We start from the raw sequence: 26,481 nt of genomic DNA on the forward strand, positions 1-26,481 counted from the left end.
TCTTCACACCACGCCTCTACCTTAAAAGGTCAAAGTTAACCCATTTTCCCCAATCTGAGACCCCGTGTGTCCTCCTCTGTCAGCCAGGTGGCATTCTGCACCCTTGCTAACCATGCTCCATGGACTTTTTACTACTTTAAGTAGAATGTAAGGTGTCCCTGACATTAGATGGATTTCCCTTTGTATTCTGGACAAATTCTGTAAGACTTCTTTTTGGTCATTGGTGAGTGTTGCAAGCCTGTTTTGCTGGATCAATTGTCCCTGCAGTGTTCTATATGCTCTTCAATATGCGTATGCGTGTGCATGTGTAAACTGATTTCTCCATTTTTAGCAGTCACGGAAGAGAAGAAAGCAGTATATTTCAAAGAAGTACAGAGTCCTGGTGCAGGAAAAAACAAGTACATATAATTTCATTTTTTAGTTGTTTGCCTGTCTCACAATGAACAGCAAATGTCCACATGATGGTTAGTGTGAGCAGATGCTGCTGGACAGTGTAAGTCATGCAGTGTTTGTAGCCTGGGTATTTTTTTATTACTGTGGTTTGTCATTTTTCACCTCAAAGCTGTTTAAACTTGAGGTATTACTCTTTCAGTATACAGCAATTCATAGTCAAAAGATTTTTCTGAGTAGTGGGCGATGGCTTTCATTTTACTTAAAGTTTAAATGTATATGACTATATTTTATCAGATGATGATGATGTCAGATGGTATAATAAAAATCTGATGTCAATCGAGACAAGCCAGGCACTATCATCCCATTGTCTGGTTGATTTTTGTATGATGTAAAAGGAGCCTGTATGCCTCAGTAATCATTAGCAAAAGAGGTACAGATCTTATTGGTAAGTTAAGGTTCTACATTAGATAAATCTGCACACATGTAGAAAGAACATATTTGTTCACACATTCACACACACTCAGTCAAATCTTAGTTTGCAATTTAGTTAACTTGCCAGACCTTGGAATCTGAAAAGAAATAAGTAAACCAGGGTAAACTCCAGACATGGGATGAATCTGCAAAATGCGCACAGACCCTGGGCTAGAATGGGCTAAAATTTGAACCCAGGTCCCTAGAGCTACTGTATGTAACTAATGTGACACCTACAAATGAAAGGTTTCCCTTTTGCTTGATACAAACTTCTGTCATCTAATAGAACTACACACCACTGTATTACTTAGAGCAACTTGGTTTAGACCATGGGTGTCGAACTCCGGTCCTGGAGGGCTACAGTGGCTGCAGGTTGTTATTCTAACCATTTTCTTCATTAGTGACAAGTGTTTGCTGCTAATTAACTTCTTTTGCCTTAGTTTTAATTAACTTGACTCAGGCCCCTTAGTTGTCTCTTTTTCCTTAATTAGCAGCCAAATAATAATGAGACACAAAACAAGCCGCTACATGACCAGCTCACCTGTGTCCATCACACTGTATCTGAAAATAAAGAAAGGTGATGATCTCGGTAATGTTGATCTCTCAGGTCTGTAAAAAATTTTGAGTGTTAAAAAATCAACAGTTTTGGAAATGTTTGCTTTGGCAGAGCAGCAAAAAGTCATATAATTAATTAAAGGGGTTAATTAACAGCAAGAATCAGCTTCTCATTAAGAGATTGGTTGGAGTGAAATTGGTTGGAGTTTGAAATCCCAGTTTAGCTGGTCATCTGTTGGCTCGTTTCACATGTCATTTCTGTTTGGCTGTCATTAAATGTAGAAAGGAATAAATTCAGAGGACTGAATCCTCAGAAACAGGGCTATTGAAATTAGGAGGAATGGAGTTAATTAGCAGTAAAAACTGGTCACTGATTAGGAAAAGGGTTAGAATGCAAACCTGCAGCCCTCCAGACCTGGAGTTCGACACCCCTGGTTTACTCTTGTTAGCAACAAATACAAATCTTTTTTTGAAAAAGACTGATAGCATTTCGAGAAAAAGTCCACATCAAATAAGGTAACATATTTACCCGTGTGGGATTATCCAAGTACCTTTAACCATGGTAATGGGGTTTTATGAGAAGTGAATGCATGAATGTGTAAAAAATATATGCATATTTTTACACTATATACAGTGTATAATTTGATGTCATTTGTTCCTGTGGTGACTCCATTATTTTTTCAAAAATTAAAACTTGCATTGTTGAGTAATTCTGTATTTTCCGATGGGAAAACAAGGAATCTAATCAGACAAGAAGCTAATCTACAGGCACAAATTAGATACTGATTACATGATTGATTAAGATAAAACCATGAGGCAATACATTGCCTGTGGGCCAAGTTTTTTTTTCATTTAATGAATTAGCTTTTAAATGGTCTGAAGAAAAGTGATACTTTTCTGCTACAATTAGTTTTAATATGGGCTGTTGTCCATTTCATACTTGTAACAACTCTGTTAAGGAATGAAGGAAAGACAAAGGATTGAGCAATAGGAATCATTTTTTTTATCTTTGATTTGTTTAAAAGACTGATTCTAATTAAATCTGTCACAGGATGCATTTGAGCAGGTCTTACAAATTCAGTCTTAAATATTAAAAAAACAATTCTAAAAATAAATTCTTTCCTCGCCAATTTTGTGACACTTATGCTCATGAATGCAAATTCTATTTGAATCATTTCTGCATATTTTAGTATGCTTTATTTTCAAAGTAAAGTGGGCATAAGAAGAAACTACACTATCTCAGGAAACCGGAGAGAATACAACTTGTTTGTTGTTTGGATGTAGGTCTGCTGCAGATAAAGAGTGTGTTGCATTGTTTGACCTCCATTAAGGCCACAAGGCTTTACATGCTTCCTTTTTCACATTGGCACCTTCTGGCATTGCCCAAAAAATAAAGTATAAATACAAATCCATTAAATTAGGCATCACCCAACCACAAGCCATCAAGACAGAGAGTACAATGTAGCTAGCTCAGCTACATTATCAGTCCTACAAAAATATCACCCAACTCATGCTTTGGAGGAGAACAAATAAATTATGGCATTGGTTATAGATGATGAAAGATATGACCATACAGAATATTTAATATTCATGCTTATCCAACTGACATACCAGAAGTAACTCTGCTATCATTCAGGTTAACATCCATTTTAGCTACTACACTGGATAATCATTCAGAATTTTCAGATTAGAAGCAGAATTTATCTTTTCTCAAAATCAAACAAAGAAAGTGAACTCTAAATTATTAACCCAAACTCTTCATTATTGGACAGGGCTTTTGGTGTAAACCAGTGGTTCTTAAACGTCCTGTTCTCACAATCAAATTTTCCTTTTTTATGACTTTAAGACCCAGAATTGGAGCCAACTGTCACCCCCTTTCCCCTTCAATCACCAATTAACCTCATCTGGCTGAACAGTTCCGACTTAATCATTTAAGAACCTATATTGTACATGGTACTTGCACGCTCAGTTTTCTATTTGTGGAGGACAAAAGGCAAGATAAAGAATATACAGTAGATTTATCTATTTCTCAGTAGACCAGAACTGCAGATTATAAAGGATTATTCAGTGCAAATAGCAGAAGGAGTTGCATTGTGTCTTGGTGGACCTGGAGAAAGCATATGATAGGGTGCCTCGAGAGGAGTTGTGGTATTGTATGAGGAAGTTGGGAGTGCCAGAGAAGTACGTAAGAGTTGTACAGGATATGTACAAGGTGAGTGTGACAGTGGTAAGGTCTGCGATAGGAGTGACAGATGCATTCAAGGTGGAGGTGGGATTGCATCAGGGATCGGCTCTGAGCATTTTCTTATTTGCAATGGTGATGGACAGGTTGACAGACGAGATTAGACAGGAGTCCCCGTGGATTATTATGTTTGCTGATGACATTGTGATCTGTAGCGATAGTAGGGAGCAGTTTGAGGAGACCCTGGAGAGGTGGAGATATGCTCTGGAGAGGAAAGGAACAAAGGTCCGTAGGAACAAGACAGAATACATGTGTGTAAATGAGAGGGAGGTTAGGATGCAAGGAGTAGAGCTGGTGAAGTAGGATGAGTTTGGGATCAACAGTACAGAGTAATGGGGATTGTGGAAGAGAGGTGAAAAAGAGAGTGCAGGCATTGTGGAATGGCTGGAGAAGAGTGTCAGGAGTAATTTGTGACAGACGGGTATCAGCAGGAGTGAAAGGGATGGTCTACAGGACAGTAGTGAGACCAGCTATGTTATATGGGTTGGAGACGGTGGCAATGGCCAGAAAGCAGGAGACAGAGCTGGAGGTGGCAGAGTTAAAGATGCTAAGATTTGCACTGGGTGTGACAAGGATGGATAGGATTAGAAATGAGGACATTAGAGGGTCAGCTCAAGTTGGACGGTTGGGAGACAAAGTCAGAGAGGCAAGACTGCGTTGGTTTGGACATGTGCAGAGGAGAGATGCTGAGGATATTGGGAGAAGAATGTTAAGGATTGAGCTACCAGGTAAGAGGAAAAGAGGAATGCCTAAGAGAAGGTTTATGGATGTGGTGAACGAAGACATGCAGGTGATGGGTGTAACAGAACAAGATGCAGAAGACAGGACGATATGGAAGAAGATGATCCACTGTGGTGACCCCTAATGGGAGCAGCTGAAAGAAGAAAAAGTCACACCACATGCATTGGCTGGCAGGCATTTATACTTGCATGCAAACCTTTGGAGACCTATATTCTAAATGCATGTTGTACTGAATCTATTTTTATTTTAGTTTTCTTTTATGTTAAGTGACTCTGATATGATCATTTTTGAGTGAGTATGCTTTGTGTGTACCCTATAATGGATTACTCTTCCCCGCTTGCAGAGTTGACTCTTACCTTGTACTCAATGCTGTTGGGGTGGGCTCCATCTCTTCCAGTCATGAATATTAATAACTAGAGAGAACCAGCAATGTCCACACAGTCAGTGATAAGTTTAGAAATCGAACCCAGTCTCTGTACCACACCATTAGACAGTTATTAAAAAATATAAAATTGAAATAACATATTTCACTAAGCTAAAGCTAAAATGTTGGAAATCTTACACCTGAGAAACATGCACAAAAGTAAAGTAATAGGTGTAGGTTTTAATTTCAAGGATGAAAAGAAGGGAATTGAGATTTCTGAGAAATTATTTTAAATAGGTCATAATGAACATTGCACTGGGGCTTGTTTTTATTTGAAATCCCATCTAAGATTGATTGGATAATTATCTGTATTCGACAGTTGTTCAGCATTAGCGGCAGCAAAAGTGATTATAGCAGTAGAATGAGTTAGAGAAGTGACACTTGAACCATAACAAGAGAGGTTTCTGTGGTGATATCCTAATGAGGGATTTATTAAAAAGAAAATAGAGTTATTTGGACAGAACATACGGGTGAGTAAGTGTTGAAGTTTTAATCATGATTCTAAATCAAAATCTAGAAATGTTGTTCTTAAATTACAAACTAATGCTGTGGGAAGGATATGATAGTCTTGATGAGTAAAACATGATAACAGCTTATTGGTGAGAGTGTCTGACAAAATTCAGAGAAGCACCATTTTAGAGCTCAAAATGAATTGTATAAAAATGACAATAGTGAGCTCCTTACTTGATATAGTTAACAAAAGATAATTTACAAGCGAAATGCACAAGGTGAGAGGAAAAAACCAATTACACATATAATCATTAGAATTCAGTAATTTAACAAAATGATGAAAGGAGTCTATAAAAAATCATTCAGGAGAGCATAGCCAAACAACAAATGCTTTTTAAAAGCCAATATGCCAGTTTTTATTAGCGCTTTATCCATAATTTAAAAGTAATCCTATAAAAAGAGAAAAGAAAATTCTCACAATGTTCAAAAAAGCAAGTTCAAAAAGATGAAAACCTTTTCCTTGCTCCATTTTAAATTAGCTTTTATTTTGTTGTCTTTTCTTCTGCTTAATTTATCAGTATTTTACAAAAATCACACCAAATTATAAATAATAAAAAAAAAACTAAAATCCATTTTTTTAAAAAATACTATATAATTGGCATTCTTTGAATTAAAATTTCCTTAAAAAAGTATTAATACAATCTTTATAACAAATACCACTAATAGCTTATACCCTGTGGTATATGGCGGCCAGTCATCCCGGCCAATGCCCCCTGGCCACCAGAGGGAGCACTTGCTGCGACATGGAGATGCCCTAAATTCCAGCAGGGCATCATGGACTTTTACCCGGTGTCTGACATCTTGGTTAAGGGTTCAAGGGAGCGATAGCGCCCCCTATCTGTCACAACCCTTATTTATTAATTTGTTAGGTACAGAGTATGATTTTTGTTTGTATAGCTCTTTTATTTCATAAAATACGTACTTAGCTGTTGAATAATGAAAATATTTATTGCAAGTTCTTTCTTCAAGAATGGGATCCTAAATTTTAAAGTGCGCTGTCAAAATCTGTTATCTCTGTGTGAAACAGTCCATAGTGCCCTGGAGTTAAAATACAACTTAAAAATTAGACATAAGGCAGGGATTTGACAAATTCTACAACCAGGAATAGATAAAATATTAATAAGAAGTGGAGTGTGTCTTTGCAACTCTCAATCTAACCTTAGAAACAAGCACCAGCTACCAACCCCTTAACATGAGCGCTTACTGCATTTATGCTTGATGGGCCACATATGAGCAATTCATGTTAATTTTCCTTATTAGTTACAAGATATTGGTGCAAAGCACTTTCTCATCATCTACATGACCAAGTATATAAAATTAAGTAAATGCCCATTCTTCCATTTGTTAACCATCTATTCCAGTACAGAGCTACATGGGCCAGAACCTATCACGGCAAGGTGAAGTGTAAGTTAGGAACCAACAGTAGAGGAATAGTTACACAAACACACTTATAAGGAGCCAATTTAGAGTCACCAACCTGACATACATGCATCTGAGATGTGGGAAGGAAACCCTGGATAGGGCATCAGTCCATCACAAGGCACAAGAACATGTAATGGATAAATATTAGATACCATTTAACTGACTGTGGGAGAAACGTGAAAATGCCTGGTGGGAAACTCATAGAAACAAATGTACAAACTCCACACAGGCAACATCTGCCAACATTCAAACTTAAACTCTACAGCAGAAAGACAGCAAGTCTACAATGTCATTGTGTAGTTAATATACAAAATACACATTAATGTTAAATTGTATTCACTTATGTATAATGTATTTCAATTGCATCTCTGGAGGAGTAAAATTCTTTGTTTTACAGTGTCTTGGTATATTAATATATTTTAAATTTCCTTGTCCTTCTTTGCCCAAAAGCACTTCTTTTCTAACCCTACAGCTTCTATCTAAGTGCATTTTTTGTTTTCCACGATAGTAGATGATCTGAGGTGATGTTTACTCATCTGGATTTCTATTAGCTTTAGATCATACAACTTTATCTTTTATATGCATCTATACCTCAGTGCAAAAATTAGTTATAAGTCTTATAAAAATGCTGTATTAAAATAAAAACAAGCTATTTCCTCATTATTTTTAAACCAAGAAAATACATATATTTAATATCTGATGATTTTGGTGCATCAGTAGTAGAAACAATAAGCAAAGGCAGATAGTCTCCTCTATTAATTGGTTGAACACAATTTAGAATATTGCAGTTGTAGAAATATGCAAGCTCTATTCCATTCTTTAAAAGTAGATTATTATTGCTCTTTAATTAATATTGTTTTTATCAGTATGCTGCTGCTGGAGTATATGAATTTCCCTTTGCGGATTAATAAAGTATCTATCTATCTATCTATCTATCTATCTATCTATCTATCTATCTATCTATCTATCTATCTATCTATCTATCCTTAGATGTTTTGATCTTTCCAATTATTCCACAAGAAATGTCTAACACAGAGACCAAGAATCTCTGACATCAAAGGGGAAGATTTTGGCATGTCATAACACATCTGTTAGTCTAGTGCTGTTTTGTACAGCTTTAAAATGACCCATCCATCCATTGTCTAAATCCATTAATGTATTCATTTTCTTAAAATAAACAAGAAAAATGCATACATTTTAGTTATTGGCAACAATAACAGAGTGATTCTCTTCGGAGTAAACTTGACCTTGTAGTTTTACCAATCAGGATCAAACTAATGAATCTAGGATTTATTCTGGATTTGAACCTCTCAGCTACCTAGCACTAACTTTCACAGCAGATGAAGAAAGAACTAAGCATCTTGTGTGCCACCATTCACCGAGATAGCAGATAGTCTTAAAGTTCTACTGATTAGTCTCTTAGGAAAGGCTAATATTTGCTTACTTACAACCCCTAGTCAGAACAGCACTACTAGGACCACATACAGGTGGATTATATTGTCATGTGTCTGCTGAAATAGAGTCACTTCCCATCTGAAGAAATACGGCAGCAGTGTGAGGGAATTGCTTTTTGATTTCGTTAGTGCATTCAACACCATACAGCCCAAAGTGCTGGGGGAGATGCACTGGTCAATATGGGCTGATGCTACCAGACAATATGGGCTGGCTAATGATCTATGTTTACCTAACTGGAAGAATATATGGAATTTTTAATGAATATAAGTATACAAGTATATATTTGTGGCTGATGCCCAGGGTCCTTGCCCAGCCGGGATGCCCCTGTAATGAAAGGACTGGATGACAGGGCATTTTTTGGGCAATACCTGCCCCAGGCCAAAACATGAGAGGGCAAACCCCTGAAGCTCAAACCTGCTGGGACCCGTGACCACCACCAGGGAGTTCCTGGACAATTTCTGAGCCCTGGGTTGCAGCATTTCCACCACACTCGTAAGTGCTCCCGGAAGAAGGTCTGGGAGCACCTGGAGCACTTCCGGATGCCCTATAAGAGAGACCGCCTCACTCTATTCAAGGAGCCTGAGTCGGGAGGATGAAGGCGAAGCTTGCTGGGAGAGGAGTAGAAGCGGCAGATAGACAGAGAGAAAGAGAGAAAACAAAGGACAGTGATTGTGCTTGTGTACTGTGCTCTCTAGTGGGGAGCGAAGGGAAAGTGCTGCCCCACTTAAAATAAAACCTGTGTGTTGGACAATATTTGCGTCTGCCTGTCTGTGTTGGGGTTAAGGGGGCTGTACATGCCCCGGGTTCCACAATATATATGAAAACATAACAGAATTAGTTATGAAACACAGGGAAAAGGAATGAATTTAAATCAAGAGTTAACTAAATGTAACTTAAAGCTGAAAGCGCAAGTAGTTACTGACTCATCTTAGAGAAGCTTCCAGCTTATCCAAGATTAGAATGAGGTAAATGAATAACGAACAGAAAGTGGGGATAAACTGATGGGAACGTCCGTACACCTCTCCTATAAAGCAGTTCTAAGACCAATAGGACAATCTGCAAAACATCTTTCTTAACAAGGCGATGTTCAGAATAATGAGCGCCTCGACACAAGTCAGAAATTACTGGTGGTGTTAGTTGATTGGAGTAGGTAATAAAGTTCTCATATTAAGAGTCAGATTACATGATGTATTAGATGAGGTAAAGGTAATTAGAAAAAGTACAAAAGTAAATAAATTGTTTAATTGATTGCTCACTCTATGGACATATGTACATTTCTGCAAATAAAGAAAGCTGTACTTTCATCTGGGCTCTGTGATTGACTTTTTTGATGATGGAGGAAAGTTTAGTATTGCTGTAAGGGAGATGAGTCTGGAGCTTTAGGTGTTGATTATGCCTTTTGGCAGATGTCTTCCCATACTGACAAGACCTATAACAGTGAGCTAAGGAGACACGGGATTTTAGAAAGAGGCACTGTGGCTCGTGATTCTTTTAACCTACCAGTGAATTTAACTGTTTTTATTGGAATATTTATTGACATTTTAACCTCCATGAATACTGCTTTTATGGAATATTTGTTTATTACAGCACCACACAGTTGAACACTTTGTGCTTGTAATAAAAGCACTGAAGGAATTTGACACCTTATTTTTGTTGTAAGTGTCCTCATTTGCATGGCTCATCCCTTTCATGTTACCGATGTTGTGACTTGAGTAAACACTGACAGGTCGCCCACAAAATGACTACAAGGGTGTTGTTCACCTCTCCAAGTATATGAAACTGAAAGTATCCCTAAAATAAATATACAGTACAAGCTTCAAGTGGGTTGAAAGAAGAATGATCAGCATGATTTATGATGATTTCATCCAGTGTTACACAATTTCTCTGCTGATTCTCTAGCTAGGTACTCTCGGTGATGCAGCATACTCAGCATTACTGGATGTGTATTTCATAAAAAAGTCAATCATTAATACACTCAGGTATTTTGATACAGTAGATTAAAGAAAAGTTAGGCGTCTTCCTACTTTTTATGCTAAGACTCAGCCTCCCTTGCTCCTTAAAGAAGTGGCTTCTGGTGGATAGCACTTTGTTATATTTTTGTGTTTGATTATTTTTAACCAGGGGTGTTTGGCTTACAGCCCTCTAGACATATACATACTCTATAGCTATCACACAAATCAGATGAAATGATGGATTATAAGTGTTTAAGTTGTACTATAACTTGATGAGTGTGTCAAATTGTCGGATTTCCTAAGGTTATTTCATTACTTCTTTGACAATATCTCTACTTTTTCAGTGTCAGCTCCTTTTCATCCTCTTTAATTACATGTCTATTTGTATTGCTCTGGTTAAATGCTTACATTTTAGATTCTATTACAATACAGTAGTCTTTCTGGAATTCGTGTTCCTTTTTATTAAGAATAAAAGACTTTTTGGAAGTTATGGTGTAAAATGTTGAAAACTTTTAACTAGTGATCCTTGTTTGCTGAAAAGTAATCATAAATAAATTCAACGTATGAAATACAAAAAATAAAACGGAAGAAATCTAGGAAATATGAAATGTATAAACTCTGGCCAAATCTTCCTAAGAATTTTACTTAAAATCTTTGATCACTGTATATTAGGAGTCAGTGCTGACTATATTTCAGCCCTATTGAATTTAATCTATTGTACAATTTTAATATGTGTTTATTCTAATAAGAGTACTTCATCATTACATTGTTTGGGCTGGTTGACCAACAATAAATGCACTTAATACATATAAAGAAAACAAAGGTATCTCCTGACATCTGATACATTTTTTGCCACAATGCCACTTGTGAACAAGAATTTTTATTTTTTTTTATTTGAGATACAGTACTATATTAATCTTTGAGGGGAAATTGTCTTTTCACTTGACCTTTGACCATTGTATACCTCAGGAGCAATTTTCAGGTTAAGGGACTTGCTCTATGGCTCAAAGGAATAGGATCCCTTCTGGCAGTAATGGGACTTGAACCAGTAGCCATAAAGATACCAGCACAGATCCTTAGCCTCAGCACCACCTCCACCTTATATATTGTATATATATTGTGAACTTTGACCCGGACAAAGACAGACGGACATCATATTGTCACCACACACTGTTTATTTACAACTATTATGTACAATAATTACATGCACAACAAACCCCAGTGCCTCTTGTACCGATTCCCCAATTGTCCAGGCTCACAGTCCTTTGTGCCTTTCCTTCCTGGCCGCCTCCAGTCCTTACTCCAGCTCTGTCCACTACCGCCTGACATCCACTGCTGACTGGAGGGAGGCGGCCCCTTTTATAGGCACCCGGATGGGCTCCAGCTGCTTCCTGGCAATCAGTCCTAGCCACATCCCAGTGTGGCGGAAGTGCCGGCTGCGCACCCGGAAGCCGTCCGGGTGTCCCCTGTCGTCTTCCCCCCAGCACTTCCTGGTGTGGCGGAAGTGCTGGGCTCCAGGGTTCCTCAGGCACCTGGGCGCCGCCTGGCGGTGGCCACGGGCCCCTACAGGGTTGGGCTTCCAAGCCCCCAACATAACCAGGACGGACGCCCCCTCGCGGTCTGGAGGAGGCACAAGCCCTCCTCTGGTCCTCCTGGGCATTTGACCACAATATATATATATGTATTTTCTTACAGGATCTCCATTTCATTACAACACTCTAAAGTACCTATAAATTAAAGTTCATGGGCAGGCAGAAAGCTGTTCACAGATAAAACACAAATGCAGCAAGGATTTGAGTAAGTTGGTGCACAAGTGGGTAAAGAAAAGCTACTACAAATTCGGGGAAACAAAAAAACTATTAAATACGCTGGCCAATGGCTGGATACATGCAAAGCAAAAAGCAAAGGAAATGCACAAATGTAACACTATAAAACAACTCGGTAAAGAAGAGCTAAAGTAAATCTTGCTTAAATATTCAAAACATAATCTGGGAGAAGCTTTTTAAAATATAAGTTTAAACATAGCAGTTCTGCACCAAATGCACATTTTTAATCGGACACATTCAGTTTAAAAAGGAAAAATATGAATAATAAATTAATTATAATGTAAATTGTAAAAAGAAACCATTATGTGCAGCTATTATACCAATGCTTGTATGGTGCAAGAGAGCAGATGATATTGTAGGATGCCCATGTGGAAGGTACACTAGTAGTGCTGCCATTTCCAGATATAACTGGCCACTGTCAATTAAAGCAGCAGTGGCATGGGTTAATATTGTGTATGGAGCCCTAGAGTAATAATGGATATCCATGACACTGGGGTATAACATCAGGGGCAGCAGGGAGACTTTTTATCTGATATTTGTCTTTCTGCTCCTTGGAATGAGGTGTCTGAGGTTTGCCTGGCCCTGCGGACACTATACACTTGGGGTTGCTAAAGGCAATTCTGCCTAGGCGACGTCAGAATTTCCCTTCCTCTTTCCTGACTCAACATAGGATGTGTGGCCCCTAGGGGGCACTGCAGCTCCCCACACTCCCAACAAAAACAGACTTGGACAAAAGTTCAGCAAGCGCAAAGGGTTTTTTCTTCATAGCAAGTGTTTCTCACACCACAATAACACTCCACTTTAAAGCCCAGTAACTTGGTTGTCTTCTCTCTCAGCCTACTCCTCGCCTGCAGCAAGCTTCATCCAACTCCTCTCAATTCTGGCTCCTGGGTTGAAGTGAGGCTACTCCTTTTATCCTACCCTGGAGGTGCTTCTGGTGGTATGAAGATGTGGCTGTGAAGCACTTCTAGGTGGGGCTTGCAGCTACCCCTGGTGGACCCCACAGAACCCAAAAGAGCTGTCCTCTTGGACTATAATACCCAGTATGCCCTGTGGGTATCCGTGTGGGGATCTCAGCCTGATTTGGCTGCCATGCATTGTTTTGAGGAAGGAACTAACACAGGAAGGAACACAGGAAGGAACTAACACAGGAAGGAACTAACTACCGTCCTTCCATTAGATTGATGGGTAAGGGGCTGGGGCACCCACCCACACGGGACATCTGCCTCGGCTGTTAATCCAGAAAATTGAAAAAGGTATTGAAAACGGTGAAAAACAGATTTTTGTCTGTAAATGTTAATAATTTAACCTTTTGATTTCAACAAAAAATCAAGAATAGAGGGCACATTAAAATGAATAAAACATCACAAGCACTACAAATACACAGAAATGTCAATTTTTTAATATGGAAAAAATACATTTTTAAAAAACAATTATTTATTTTAAAAAAAAGTGGTTCATTAGGTATTTGCCAGTGTTATCTCATCTCCATCTTACCTTTCTATTGAAGCATATGTGTGATTTACATTTGTTCATAGACAGGGATCATATAAAGAAAGATGTGGTCATTCTTGTTGAAATGTAGCATGCCAAAGAGCTGCATGCTCCTTTAATGGTGAAACAGCAATGATCCAGGATGTTATTCCCACTGACAGCTTTGGTTGAAGTAGTCTGGTGAAAAGTAAGACAGCCTCCAGCCTCCAATCTCCCAGATGTATGATTTCAAGTTTACAGATGATGCTGTAACACTGTTCAAAGCAGCTTTAGCATTAGCCTGCAGCTGTATGTACACAACTGTCATAATTATGGAAGAAAATTCCCTTAGCAGGTAGAAGAGGTGACATTTAACAATGTGATATTCCAGAATAGATGTATTTGATATGATGAGTAATACAACATCCCATACACTAAACATTATTCGTCATCAAATATGCATCACAGCCATTTATCTTTGCTGACTGAATCAGCTGTGCAATCTAAGCAATGAACTCTGAGCCTTGTCGTTTGTATCGTCATATCAGGAAATCTTTCAGCTTTTATTAAGCCAAACAGCCAAAAGACCCTTTGCAAATTAATCCTCCTTTTTATCCAGAGATTGCACATTTGCCACAAGGACAATGGACTGCCATCATTTGTTTCTAGGTTGCCTGAGTCTTACAAGAACACTATCTTTGTGTTACTGGTATCTGAAATGGAGCTAACATTTTTAGCACTATGTGAGGCCTTTTAAGATAGAATTTTTCTCTTGAAGTTTGAATATGTTTTTCTTTATAATCTGTGGCAGGCACAATGCTACAGGAAGTGATATTGCTGTATCCTAGCTCGAGAGGCCTTACCCAGTCCATTCCCTGTTTGTCAGATTTTGCATTCTGTGTCAAAATGAGTTTTGTCTGGGGACAAACGACTATGAGTCTTATTAAAAAGTCTTCTAACCTCCTTCACAGTCACTTTCTCCTTCCTTGAAATGATACAGAACCATTATCACTGGCACCATAAGAATAATGGACAGTTTTTTATCAAAAATACTCATTAGATATTCATTCTGACAACTAGATACAGTAAATGTTTTCTTTATATATGTCATATGATGTTGTTTTTAATATATTAGTTGTTGGTATTATTCTATTGTCACTAGTCTGTGGGATATATACAAGAAAACATTTAAAAGTCTTCACCCCATGGAACTTTTCACATTTTATTGTTTTATAACATCAAATCACTGTGGATTTAATTTGTTTTACAATAAATTTACAGCTATGCCATACTCTTTCCATTTCTTAATGATTGATTTAACTGGACTCCTAGGGATATTCAGTGATTTGGATATTTTCTTGCCTCCATCCACTGACTTATACTTTTCAAACACCATTTCACAGAGTTGCTTGGAGTGTTCTTTTGTCCTTATTGTGCAGGTTAAGATACAGTACCAACTCACCCCAAGTTGAAGCCACACTACTACATTTTATTGAAACCCCCTCGATTACAGACAGGTTATCTCCATTTAACTAATTATGACACTTCTAAAACCAATTGGCGGCACTACTGATAATAAAGGGGGTGAATACTTAAGCAATTGACTGTTTTGTATTTTATACTTTGGGGGCGCTGTCATCTCCTTGAACCCTCAGACTTGACTCCAGGCACCAGGTTAAAGTCCAAAGTTTGGATTTAATATAATAATCCAGTGCACAAAGCACCCTCCACTTCCCAATACTCATAAACACAATACTATCAATAATAAACCAATAATCAATTCCTCCACTCTTCCAGATGTGTTGTCACCCTTCCTCCCGACTCAGCTCACCCGTCTGGGTTCCCCACAATCCTTTATACTGCTTAACCTGGAAGTGCTTTATTTCTCAGTCCATGATTCCCCATCACTTCCGGGTTAGATAAAAAGTCCTCTTCCATCCCCGTGACTATGACGTACTTCCAGATTGTAGTGAACACCAATGTCTCTGGGCCTCCCAGCAGCGTCTCCTGGTGGCCCCCACATTATCCAGCAGGGTTGTACTGGAAGACTCCAATTCCCATGAGTCCCTGCTGGAATTTGGGGCCCCTCCATGATGTAGGGATGGCTCCACCTGGCGGCCTGGGGGTATTGGCCGGGATGACTGGCCAGCCATATCTCACAACTTGTAATTAATTTAGACCTCTTTGCAGAGATTTGTTTTCACTTTGACATCAAAGACTATTTTTCTGTTTATCTGTTTCAAAAAAGTCATACTAAATCCACTAATTCAATTTTGTTTAACAATAAAATGTGAAAACTTCCAAAGAGGTAAATACTTTTTATGGTCAGCATACAATGTTATAGGACAGACTGGCATTATTCAATGGCTGTAATACAAGTCCTTGGCTTAAAAAGCTGTTGCCAAACTCTCCTAATATCAGCTTCATCTTAATGGATCTCTCTCAGGAAGGCAGCCTCAGTACCTCTATCTGGTAAAATTACCCAACACAAGCAAAGTGACATCCCAGAGATGACTCTTCAAGGTACCATCTAAATACCAAAGCTCAAACAAAGAGGCATAACTCATTGATTGGAAGCCTGGATGGACAACATTCTGCTCCGATAGTCAACCAAAAAGGATGGGCTTAGCTGAACCCATGAAACCAATGCCAAGACATTTGTTCACTCCTTTACAAACTCTTGCACACCCTAAATCTGTGCTTTCGTATCAAGCCCAGTGCTCTCAACATGGGCGTAACTTCAGCTGTCTATAATGGAGACCCATAGTCTATAAGGTGTGGCTATAACAAAGGTTGGAGCAATTTTTTACTCAGAAGGGCAATCTGGTAGAGGGCTGGAAAGGTGGAAAACTTGTCTGTACTGGAGTTGAATGGGGAGGCCACAAGTGATAAAATTCCTAATGAAAGCAAGCATACAAGCAAGATAGAGACTATACATTAAAAAAGCACCCATTTACCTTGCTAATGATGGCTAATGGCTAATCCTCAGCCATCCAGCAGGTGTACTTTTGCAAGCAACTGAGGACATTGTATGTAAAAACCTTGAAGATAAAACTACAGTACCAACCACAAACAGAAGGTGCAAACATTGGAGAAGAGCTCCTGAAAAAATAAAAAAGTGCACTTCAAGATTTTTTCACATAGCCCAGAGATGTACGATAAGTAAATTTAACATATTAGTTAGAACAAAACCAAATAATGTATTACGGTATTGTCATTGTAACTCTTTGTACATGTAAAAGCAATAACCTTGTGAAAGATAAGTTCTTGTTTTATAAATATTTCCTAAATCCTGTAAGAAAGTGCAGAGCAGCATCTCACATGCACAAACTACTTGTTTGGGTAAACCAGTGTAGACTGGCTGTATGCAAATGAATGCTACCTGACCATCTTGAACACATGAATCAAAAGATCAGACTTGATAAGCTGTGTGTGTTTTTCTCCATCCATCCATTCATCCTCTTCCGCTTATCCGAGGTCGGGTCGCGGGGGCAGCAACTTAAGCAGAGAGGCCCAGACTTCCCTCTCCCTGGCCACTTCTTCCAGCTCTTCCGGGAGAATACCAAGGCGTTCCCAGGCCAGCCGGGAGACATAGTCCCTCCAGCGTGTCCTGGGTCTTCCCCGGGGCCTCCTCCTGGTTGGACATGCCCGGAACACCTCACCAGGGAGGCGTCCAGGAGGCATCCTGATCAGATGCCCGAGCCACCTCATCTGACTCCTCTCGATGCGGAGGAGCAGCAGCTCTACTCTGAGCCCCTCCTGGATGACTGAGCTTCTCACCCTATCTTTAAGGGAAAGCCCAGACACCCTGCGGAGGAAACTCATTTCAGCCGCTTGTATTCGCGAATACAAGCGGCTGTGTGTTTTTCTATTGGAGATAAAAAAAAAATTAAGCCAATAGATATAATGCATGCCTCTTTCTGTGGAGAGAAAAAGTTCTTCTAAGTCTATGTAATTTTGTTTTGTTTATTATTGTTCTACATTTATATATACTGTTGTAGGACCTCCTCACAGACTTTGTTGTGGTTGTGATATGTAATAACCCTCTGTGATAAGACGGGGGCTCAATCACTAACACTGTCATTTACTTCTTTCCCCACAGTGCTGAGAAGCAGCCTCATGAGGACAACCAACCTGGTTCAGCCACCATAAAAACCTGGGCCTCCTGGAAATGTGCGTCATTATCGCCATGAGCAAACCTGCCAGAAAGAACTCTGTTATTATAATGACCTCAGCCAATCAAACCTAACACCTCTTTTCGAGCTTAAAATAGATGCTGAAGAGTGTTATCTTTTATTTATTTATTTATTTTTGTGTGTCTTTGGACAGTAAATGGGACAACCTTGTTGGTGTCTGAATTTTTTTTATCACAAGGAGCTGTCATTCCTGCATTCAGCCACTATATATATATATATGTATAGTGGCTGAATGCAGAATATTAGCTCCATGTGATAAATATATATATATATATACAGTGGTGTGAAAAACTATTTGCCCCTTCCTAATTTCTTATTCTTTTGCATGTTTGTCACACAAAATGTTTCTGATCATCAAACACATTTAACCATTAGTCAAATATAACACAAGTAAACACAAAATGCAGTTTTTAAATGATGGTTTTATTATTTAGGGAGAAAAAAATCCAAACCTACATGGCCCTGTGTGAAAAGTAATTGCCCCTGAACCTAATAACTGGTTGGGCCACCCTTAGCAGCAATAACTGCAATCAAGCGTTTGCGATAACTTGCAATGAGTCTTTACAGCGCTCTGGAGGAATTTTGGCCCACTCATCTTTGCAGAATTGTTGTTATTCAGCTTTATTTGAGGGTTTTCTAGCATGAACCGCCTTTTAAAGTCATGCCATAGCATCTCAATTGGATTCAGGTCAGGACTTTGACTAGGCCACTCCAAAGTCTTCATTTTGTTTTTCTTCATCCATTCAGAGGTGGATTTGCCGGTGTGTTTTGGGTTATTGTCCTGTTGCAGCACCCAAGATCGCTTCAGCTTGAGTTGACGAACAGATGGCGGACATTCTCCTTCAGGATTTTTGGTAGACAGTAGAATTCATGGTTCCATCTATCGCAGCAAGCCTTCCAGGTCCAGAAGCAGCAAAACAACCCCAGACCATCACACTACCACCACCATATTTTACTGTTGGTATGATGTTCCTTTTCTGAAATGCTGTGTTCCTTTTACGCCAGATGTAATGGGACATTTGCCTTCCAAAAAGTTCAACTTTTGTCTCATCAGTCCACAAGGTATTTTCCCAAAAGTCTTGGCAATCATTGAGATGTTTATTAGCAAAATTGAGAAGAGCCCTAATCTTCTTTTGCTTAACAGTGGTTTCGTCTTGGAAATCTGCCATGCAGGCCGTTTTGCCCAGTCTCTTTCTTATGGTGGAGTCGTGAAACTGACCTTAATTGAGGCAAGTGAGGCCTGCAGTTCTTTAGACGTTGTCCTGGGGTCTTTGTGACCTCTCGGATGAGTCGTCTCTGCTCTTGGGGTAATTTTGGTTGGCCGGCCACTCCTGGGAAGGTTCACCACTGTTCCATGTTTTTGCCATTTGTGGATAATGGCTCTCACTGTGGTTTGCTGGAGTCCCAAAGCTTTAGAAATGGCTTTATAACCTTTACCAGACTGATAGATCTCAATTACTTCTGTTCTCATTTGTTCCTGAATTTCTTTGGATCTTGGCATGATGTCTAGCTTTTGAGGTGCTTTTGGTCTACTTCTCTGTGTCAGGCAGCTGCTATTGAAGTGATTTCTTGATTGAAACAGGTGTGGCAGTAATCAGGCCTGGGGTGGCTACGGAAATTGAACTCAGGTGTGATACACCACAGTTAGGTTATTTTTAACAAGGGGCAATTACTTTTCACACAGGGCCAATGTAGGTTTGAATATTTTTCTCCTAAATAATAAAACCATCATTTAAAAACTGCATTTTGTGTTTACTTGTGTTATATTTGACTAATGGTTAAATGTGTTTGATGATCAGAAACATTTTGTGTGACAAACATGCAAAAGAATAAGAAATCAGGAAGGGGGCAAATAGTTTTTCATACCACTGTATATATATATATGGAAGAGAAGGTCTGTGATACTGTTTGCAAATTTGCAGCTGGAGATCCACAAAGGGAGAAAGAAAATGAATCACGTATCAAGTCGTTTTTATTCCTGAGCTTTTAGCCCCTGCCAGGGGGCTTCATCAGAGGATAATGCTTAGACTTACAAAAATCAAAGGCAATATATAGCAAAAAATTACGTGTGGGGGCTTTTAAGTCAGTGTGATTGGGGTAGGGGGGTATTGGTTGTAAAGTTTTATTTGTTATGAACATACAATACAATACAATACAGTTTATTTTTGTATAGCCCAAAATCACACAGGAAGTGCCGCAATGGGCTTTAACAGGCCCTGCCTTTTGACAGCCCCCCAGCCTTGACTCTCTGAGAAGACAAGGAAAAACTCCCAAAAAACCTTGTAGGGAAAATGGAAGAAACCTGGGAAAGGCAGTTCAAAGAGAGACCCCTTTCCAGGTAGGTTGGGCGTGCAGTGGGTGTCAAAAGTAGGGGGTCAATACAATACAATACACAGAACAGAACAATTCCTTAAGACAGCATAATAATAAAATTTTAGAAGTACGGTTTAACAGTAGATGGTATGACATAATTAGGTTTGGATATTTTTAGAGTCCTGGAGACCTCATCCATCTAGCTGCCTCCCCATTTGGCCATGCCACGGCTGAAACGTTGCTCCGATGAAAGGACCCTCTTTCCCATGATTCCTGTGATCCTCCATCAGGGATGACTTTACCATAGGCAGGCAAACAACTTGGCAGGTGGGCCGTGGCACCAATGGCCACATTTGGGTACCGAGAAAAGAAACAGAATAGGTGAGGGTTAGTATTCAAATATAATTATCATGTTACTTATGTTATAGTGCTAATGACTAACAACAGAGATGCAGTATGTACAGTTAATCAGCAGCTCTAGTCAGGATATGCTAAACTGAAGTAGTGAGTCTTCAGCCGGGATTTAAAGGCTGAGACCGAGGGGCATCTCTTATGGAAGCAGGAAGACCATTCCACAGTTTAGGGGCCCTGTAACTAAAAGCTCGACCTCCCACTGTTATTTTATTAATCCTTGGAATCCTAAGCAGACCGGCATCTTGAGATCTTAATGTGCTCAGGTTTGTAAGTCATGATAAGTTCAGACAAGTAAGCGGACCTTGGCCATTTAATGCTTTATATGTTAAAAGGAGGATTTTGAAATCTGCCCTAAACTTAACTGGGAGCCAGTGTAAAGATTTAAGAACTGGGGTTATGTGTTCATATTTTCTTGTTCTTGTAATAATTCTTGCAGCGCATTTTGGATTAACTGGAGGCTGTATAGAGAACAGTTTGAACAGCCAGTGAACACCGCATTGCAGTAGTCAATCCTACTAGAGATAAATGCATGAATTAATTTCTCACAATCCTGTTTATTTAGAAAGCGCCTTAATTTCCTAATATTTTTAAGATGGAAAAACATGTTTTGGACGACTTTGTAATATGCTTTAAATGACATGCTAGAGTCAAAGATAACTCCTAGATTGCGGGCTGATTCAGTAAAATTAATTGGGATTCCAACTGAGTTAAATGACGACAAAATATTGCTGTGATCAGCGTCATTCCCTCCAACAATTAACATCTCTGTTTTATCTGTATTTAAAGACAAGTAGTTCTCATTCATCCATTCCTTTAATTCACTAACACAACTAATTAAAGACAACATCGGAGAAACTTCATTTGATTTAAATGAAAGGTATAACTGGGTGTCATCTGCATACAGTGAAAATTAACATTATGTTTCCTAATGAGAGATCCCAGTGGAAGCATGTAAAGTGAAAACAGTAAAGGTCCCAGTACTGAGCCCTGCGGACACCATATTGAACTTCTGTGTATAATGATGGAGTACTGTCAGCACATTTCTGTACATACTGGAATCGATTTGATAAATAAGAACTGAACCAAGCGAGCACGGGCCTGTAAGCCCAACATCGTTTTCTAGCCTGTGCAGTAAAATAGAATGGTCAATGGTGTCAAATGCTGCACTTAAGTCCAACAACATAATTACAGTGGAATTTCCTTCATCAGAGGATATCAGAATGTCATTTACAACCCGTGTTAGTGCCGTTTCTGTACTATGACCAGTCGAAAGCCAGACTGGAATTTCTCAAATAGATTGTAATGCGTAAGGTGTGACTGAAGCTGACTGGCGACTACTTTCTCTAGTATTTTAGAGAGAAATGGTAAATTTGAAATAGGCCTATAGTTATTTAGTATGTGTGGGTCTAGGTCTGACTTTTTAAGTAAAGGTTTAATGACTGACACTTTTAGTGCATCAGGTACGTGCCATGCAGTAATGAACTATTGATAATGGTTAGAATAGGGCTGCAAGAACATCCATTGCACTTTTACTAGTTTTGTTGGCACTGGATCTAGGGAACAAGTAGTGGGCTTCATTTTAGTAATTAAAGTTAAGACTTCCTGGTGAGTTACAGGATTAAAATTATTAAAGTGCTGAATGCAATGTGGACAGGGTCTGCTAAGCTAGTATTTGGTTTGTACTGTGATGCTGAGATCTGGGATCTTATATTTTTAATTTTCTCATTGAAGAAGTTCATAAAGTCTGTACTGCTAATATCTGTTGGTATTTTGCACTGTTGATCTGAATTCCCATTTGTTAATTTAGCCACTGCTCTAAAAAGTACCCTAGGATTTTTATTATTGCTATCTATTAATGTAGAATAGTATTCTGAGCGAGCTTTAAAGAGGGCTTTTTATATTTATTAACACTCTCTGTCCATGCAATTTGAAAGACATGTAGCTTTGTTGTTCTCCATCTGCGCTCCAGTTTTCGACACTCTAATTTAAGAGCTCGAGTATTTTCATTAAACCAGGGAGAGTTTCTATGTGCTTTGATCACTTTTGTTTTAGGGGAGCCACTGTGTCCAGAGCATCTCTCAAGGTCACATTATAATGTGATTAGCTGATCTAAATTGTTTTCCACGTTTACATTTGATGTTAACTGATCTAAATGGTTTTCCACAATTACACTCGACTTACTCAAGGTATCTATAAATTTTGAAGCAGAATTACAATCTAGATGTCGCACTGTCTTTGTTTTAATCTGCGAGTGCTGGCATGGGCAGAACTAAATCAAACGTAATTAAGAAGTGATCGGAAATAACTACATTTAATGGAGTAATATTTAAATTTTGAATTTCAACTTTGTAAGTTATAATTAAATCTAATGTATGGTTATGATTATGAGTTGGACCTTTGACAATCTGACAAAATCCTACTGAATTTAACAAATAAGTAAAACATTTGCTAAAAGTGTCAGTTTCCACATCAATGTGTACATTAAAATCCCCATCAGAACTACATGATCATAATTTATAGCCAAATCAGACAGAAGGTTGCTAAATTCAGTCATGAACAATGAATATGGCCCTGGTGGTCTGTAGACTAGCACTATAATTGTGTTGGAATCTGTTTTAATATTTAAAATGAATGCCTCAAAGGATGTAAAGTTGCCTAAATTTTTAGGAGTGATTTGCATTTTGTTACAATGAATTATTCCAAGGCCTCCTCCTCGACCAGAATCTCTAGACTTATGAAGGAACAGTATCCATCTGGTGACGCCTCAGCTAGGGAACAGTGTCACATTTACTAAGCCAGGTTTCAGTAAGAAGACACAGATCAGATTTTGTACTTAATATTATATCATTTACCAAAACAGCTTTAGTGCCAAGAGAGCGAATGTTCAATAAACAGCATTTAAAACTGCATGGTTCTTTCTGAACTGCTGATATATTTTTGTTTTAATTTGAATTAAATTTCTATTACAGATGCCCCTGGTGGAGTGTCTGGTTTTATCCCTTGGTCTAATTATACACCTTATTTTTGGTTATCAATTAATTTATGGTTTGTATCAAGACTAAATTTACTGGATGCCCCACAACAGGGATTATGGGTAACAGCTTCAGGAAAATAACAGGTGGGATAAACAACAGCCTGTGATTTAAGATCACATGACTGCGGCCTGGATGGTGCTCTAATCAGTCAACCAGGCAGTTTTGCTGCCATATTTTGGGATAATACATAAGATCCCTCCAGTTAGGATGAAGACCATCTCTTCTGAAAAATCCAGGCCTTTCCCAAAAATCATCCCAATTGTTCACAAATGCTATGCTTTTATTTGCACACCAGGTTTCTAGCCAGCAGTGAAAGGAATGCAATCTGCTATAAATCACATCCCCTGTATACAATCTTGGTAAGGGACCAGATACAATTAAATTCCGACATTTTGTTTTAGCTTTGGTGCATAGAGAGATGAAGTTTGCTTTAATACCTCAGATTGCTGTAAATAAATATCATTAGTGCCGACATGCAGCAATAAGGTAGATACTTCATCGTCGGCAACACGGTCCAATGCGGCCTTTATGCCAGAAATCTTGGCCCCTGCAAGGCACTTAACATTAACTGCTGGTTTAACATAGTTTGGAATTCTAACATTCCGCACTATGGAATCGCCAATTATGAGCACTTTATTATTCTCAGTTTCCACAGGCGCGCTGCGGAGAGCTGAGAACCTGTTCTGGGTCCGAATTGGTGACCTGGGTGCTGGGGGACTAAATTTTGGATTCTTAGACCCCCGTCTTACTGTTACCCACTCGCCCTGTGGCTGAATTGGTGCTGCTGATTTCGCCTCGCACTGACTACAGTGGGACCTGGAGAGACTGAAGCGAATCAGATGTAGCCGAATTGTCTAAACAAACCGAGTCGATCCAATTTTCGGTTTGCCTAATCGCTATCAGATTCCTAACGCGGTCCTCCAATTCGCGTATTTTCCCGACCAACATTTTTGGCAGGTGAAGCTATCTGCACTGTTGGCCGGAAAACCTGAGCTGTACATACTGCAGGACACACAACATATAAACGTGCCCTCGATGGGCAGAGAGCAGATAGAACTTACATTAAATGTTGAAGTCATCTTTGCCGTTTTATAGGTGCTTCGCGCTTTCCGTGTTCAGCTGAATCACCGTCGCTTTAAGTTTCCACCACCCGCTGAGCGATCGACTTTAATTTCTCACTGCCGGTTATTTCTACTGGTCAGCTGCCGGCTTTACCTCAGGTGAACTTGCTCGGGTGCTTTCGAAGGGCTACGTGCCTGTGGGAGACGCCACCACTCTCTGCTTCCGCTCGCTGATCCGCTCTCTGCTTCCGCTCGCTGATCCGCTCTCTGCTTCCCTCTCTGCGTGTCAGACATCGTGGTACATTTTCTGATGCAGCTAGACGAAAATAACTTTGTGACGCTGCCACCAAATACACAAAACAATTACTTTGACAATCATGTTACATTATTTTTAAAATGTTTCCTTTTCTTTTCATAACTTCTTTAACACATGACATCACTGAAGCTGGTATTTTGCTATATATATATATACTGTATATATCACAGCGACACTCATAACAGTGACAAAACAATTACATTGACAATCATGTTACGTTATTTTCAAAATGTTTCCTTTTCTTTTTCTTTCCTTCTTTAACACACTACTTCTCCGATGCCAAGCGCGGGTGTATATATATATATATAGATAGATAAAGATATATATATATAGATAGATATGAGAACAACATATATATATATATATATATATAGATTGATAGATATATATATATATATATATATATATGAGAACAACACTCATATCAATGACAAAACAATTACATTAACAACCATGTTACGTTATTTTTAAAATTTTTCCTTTTCTTTTTCGTACCTTCTTTAACACACTACTTCTCCGCTGCGAAGGCGGGTATTCTGCTAGTATATATATATATATATATAGTGGTCTATGGCCGGCTTGTCATCCCGGCCAATACCCCCAGGCCACCAGGTGGAGCTCTCTCTGCAGCATGGAGGTGCCCTGAATACCGTCAGGGAACCAGGGACGATGGAGTTTTCCTTTACAGCCCTGTTGGATACCACAGGAGCCAATAGAGTATGCTGCAGGGAGGCCCAGAGACTCAAGTGTGCCCTATAACCTGGAAGTACATCTTAGGCAAACTGACAGGGGAAATGATGTACTTCCGGAATGAAGAAGAGGACTTTTTATCTGACCCGGAAGTGATTAGACGTCAGATGGACTGAAGGATTGGAAATGCTTCCGAGTCAGGGACTAAAAGGACGATGGGAAATCCCAGACGTCGAGCTGAGCTGGGTGGAAGAGTGCCAATGCGTCTGGGAGTAGGAGGATTGGTTTATTGTATTATTGTATTTATTGATTATTTGTATGAGTATTGTGGAGAGGAGGGTGCTTTGTGCACTGAAAATTAATAAAAAGTCAACTTATTGGACTTTTACCTGGTGTCTGGCATATAGTCTGAGGGCTCAAGAGGACGATAGCTCCCTCTATCTGTCACTATATATATATATATACACATATTAGGCCTAGGAAAGTTAATGTGTTAATTTTTACAATTAATGTGGTCTGTTTAACGTGTTAAAAAATACTGTCACTTCAGGGTGGCATTTTCACCTTTTTTTTTTTACATTTCAGAACAAAAGTTCAAAAAAGTGTGTATCTAAAGAATTACATACACATGCAGTACCATATTTATATATTGACTTTAAAATACTGCTTATGGTTTATAAAGCCTTAAATAATCTCGCTCCATCTTATATATCAGAATGCCTGACACGTTATATTCCAAATCATAACCTTAGATCTTCAAATGAGTGTCTCCTTATAATTCCAAAAGCTAAACTTAAAAGAAGTGGTGAGGCGGCCTTCTGCTGTTATGCACCCAAAATCTGGAATAGCCTGCCAATAGGAATTCGCCAGGCAAATACAGTAGAGCACTTTAAAACACTGCTGAAAACATATTACTTTAACATGGCCTTTTTATAACTTCACTTTAACTTAATACTGATATTCTGTATGTTCAATTCATCATAATAACTATT

The sequence above is a fragment of the Polypterus senegalus genome, chromosome 9 (assembly GCF_016835505.1).
Source record: "Polypterus senegalus isolate Bchr_013 chromosome 9, ASM1683550v1, whole genome shotgun sequence".
NCBI lineage: Eukaryota > Metazoa > Chordata > Cladistia > Polypteriformes > Polypteridae > Polypterus > Polypterus senegalus.